The 3357-nt window shown below is 49.2% G+C and overlaps 1 pseudogene across 1 annotated transcript; it reads left to right on the forward strand.

Annotated features, from left to right (window-relative positions):
• Positions 1-985: 985 nt before the first annotated feature.
• Positions 986-2881, forward strand: LOC308438714 (WW domain-binding protein 11-like; annotated as a pseudogene). Its single transcript has one exon. The product of its transcript is annotated as a WW domain-binding protein 11-like (transcript).
• The last annotated feature ends 476 nt before the right edge of the window (positions 2882-3357 follow it).

Raw genomic sequence — 3357 nt, forward strand, 5'->3', positions numbered from 1 at the left:
AAATTGAGTGTTATTTGGGAACTTAGTACCGGCAGATCCAGTACTTGTTAGTAGTAAAGCAGATCAGCCTCTGACATGTCCATGAGGTTGAGCCCATGCATAGCCTCCATGTGAATTTAACACTGATTTTACTATTACTGCAAAAATAATTTACTAATGTTTTGATTGGGATTGTATTAAATCCTTGTATTGCTTTGTTCGGGAAGTATGGCTATTCTAGCAATGTGAAGCCTGCCATCACATGAATGTGCGATATCCTTCTATGTCTTTAAATCTCTTTTTATGTATGTTTTGTTTGCAAGTCTTTTATATTCTTGATTCAATTTGTTCCTCGCAACTCTGTTCTCTTTGATTGGTGAATATGGGTGAACCAAAGATGGGAACATACATATGCACAGCGAGATATTTATTTTAGGGAATTGCCTTAAACTTCTATGAAGTTGGCATGTTCAAAACGTGTATGGAAGGCTGGAAACTTGGGCAGTGGTTGATATGTAATCTTGAGGAAGAAGCTATTGTTCCATGGATGAACTAGCTCAGTTCTTAGGCCTCCAAACTGATTAAACAAGATCAACCTCGTTATGAAAGGTAACCTCTCTGTGTAAAGTCAACTGGACAGGCAGGACCCTGAGGGCTACAATGACAGTAGAGGTCAGAAGGCAGGGATACCTATGAATATCAGTCCCAACAGGAAATGTCTGTGTTAACCTTCAGTGCTAGGTTACTGTGTATCTCTACACACAGTAAGTCCTTTGGAGTTACAGTTCAAAGTAGAGCAATGTTCAGTACAGAGGAACTGGAGCAGAGCATTTGGTTCCCAATAAGAACACTTAAGAGTTAACTTCTGCTCTCTTCTTCCCCGCCTGCCTCGTGGGACTGAGCAACTGCTATCGTTGGGCCTCCGTTCATAGCTGCTGACCACTGCCGTGGAGCTGGTCTATACACCTCTTTTTTAATAAAGAAGTAAACCATATAAATTGTCAACATGGGGCAAAGATCAACATCCTCCAGCAAGAGTTTATGAACCCCACAGACTGAGCTCAAAAGGAAGCCCAGAAAAGAGAATTGGAAACAAAAAGCAGAAAACAACGCATGATGGTCTGAGCTGCAGTTTTGAAGAAGAAAGATTCCAGATTATCTGACCCCTGGAGAAACTGGATGAAATGGAGTTTAACCCAGTGTGCAACAGCCACAGCTAAGTGAGAAAGCACTGAACCTTTGAATGAATTCTACGGCTTTATGAAAAAGAAAACCCAGATATTTACAAAGAATTGAGAAAGCTAGAAATAGAGTGTAAACAGAAGAGAGCTCAACTGAGCCAATACGTTGATGCCGTCAAGAGCGCTCAGCATGAGGAAGTAGAGAACACCCCGTTGCCAGAAGTGCCGCATGCCACTTCCAACATCTTGATCCAGGACATTCCTCTTCCTGTGCCCAGCCACCCTCCATCCTGAAGAAAACCTCAGCATATGGGCCTCCAACTCGAGCAGTTTCTATTCTTCCTCTCCTGGGACATGGTGTTCCACGTTTGCGCCCTGGCAGAAAACCCCCTGTCCCTCCACCTGCCCCACCTCCTCCACAAGCTCTGCAGACGTACGGCCGTGACGTGGCCGTGACGTGGGAGACACCCCCTCAGAGGCGAGATGAAGACAGGCTGTCAGCCCAGAACGTGCTCAGTGAACATGATGACGTCATGTCCGGCACCAGTGAAGACGACGTGCTATCCTGAGGACATGGATCAGGATACGCATGACGACAGTACTGAGGACAGCGACACTGACAGAGCAGATGCAGAGAGTGATGGGGATGACAATGAGCGTGACAAGGCTGAGAAGTCAGGTCTGAGCGTCCGATGTGCATATGCCTGGGGAACCAAGGAAGAAGAGGAAGATGAAGGAGCTGACTCCACTTCAAGCCACGAAGCTTCGAATGGCAGGTCAGGAAATCCCTAAGGAAGGACAGGAAGTGGAAGAATTTTCAGAGAAGGAAGACTACGATTCGGATAATTCTGAAGTAGAGATGCAATCGCATGAGCAGAATAAAGATTTCCTCTCTGATGGCGCGCACCTGAAGCCTCTTCACAGCAGCAGGCTCCTCAGATACAAGCACCTCCCATGCCAGGACCACCACCTCTTGGACCATCACCTGCCCCACCCCCACAGCCTCCTGGACCACCTACAGGCCTTCCTCCTGTGCCACGTCCAGGAGCTCCTCCGATCCTGCGGCCACTTGGAATGCCAGGAATCTGAGGGCCTTTACCATCACTTTTACCTCCAGGACCTCCACCAGGCCGACCTCCTGACACTTGCCCAGGTCTGCCCCATAGGTCCCCTCCTCAAGGACTCCCACCAAGGCTACTCCCTCCTGCACCTCCAGGTACCCCTCTTCCTCAATCTGGCATGATGCACCCACCCTTGGTTCTTTCTCTTGGACCAGCCCCAACTGGCCTTTCCCCCACCAGCTCCCTTGCCCAACCCAGGGGTGTTGAGTGCCCTACCCAGTCTCAGTGACTGAAGGCAGATGACGCAAGTGCGGCCACCACAGAGAAGAAAGCCACAGCGACCATCAGTTCCAAACTCCAGATCACTAATCCCAAGACTGGGTCACACGGTTTGTGCCCACTGCACTGAGGGTGCTTCGTGAGAATAAGGGGGCTACTGCTGTTCCCCAAAAAAGGTCGGGGGATGACTCTGCTGTGCCCGTTGCCAAAGCAGCCCCCAGATCTGATTCATCAGATCCTGAGTCAGTACAAACTAAGGACAATGTTTATGAAGCCTTTATGGAAGAGATGGAAGGGCTGCTGCGACAGTTTCCTTCTGTTCAGGGTTCTGTTCAGAGGACTGGTTTGTGGAACAAGAGGTTCTTGTTAACCTTAGAGTGAAGAGAAACATCCACTGCCAGGTCTTTTCCAAGGCCAGTTCCAAGAGCCTCCTGATGTCTGCCTGCCAGGATTCCCCACACGAGGTGTTTCTCTAAATAGACCAGGATGGGAACCACTACAGCTGACCCTGTTTCCCCGACACCGCCATCCGATCCCTCTCCTCCCCTCTCCGTAACACCACCATCTCCTACCTCTCTCCCCCACTCTGTGACACACCATCTAATCCCTCTCCTCCCCTCTCTGTGACACACGATCTCCCCCCTCTCTCCCCCTCTCTGTAACACACCATCTCTTTCCTCTATACCCCTCTCTGTGACACACCATCTCCTCCCTCTCCTTTCCTCTCTATGACACACCATCTTTTTTCTCCTTCCCCCTCTGAGTGACACTCCATCTCCTTTGTCTCCTTTTCTCTCTGTGACATCACCATCCCATCCCTCTCCTCCCTTCTCTGTGACATACCATCTAATCCCTCT

This window comes from Micromys minutus (assembly GCF_963924665.1).
Source record: "Micromys minutus genome assembly, chromosome: 28".
NCBI classification, from domain to species: domain Eukaryota; kingdom Metazoa; phylum Chordata; class Mammalia; order Rodentia; family Muridae; genus Micromys; species Micromys minutus.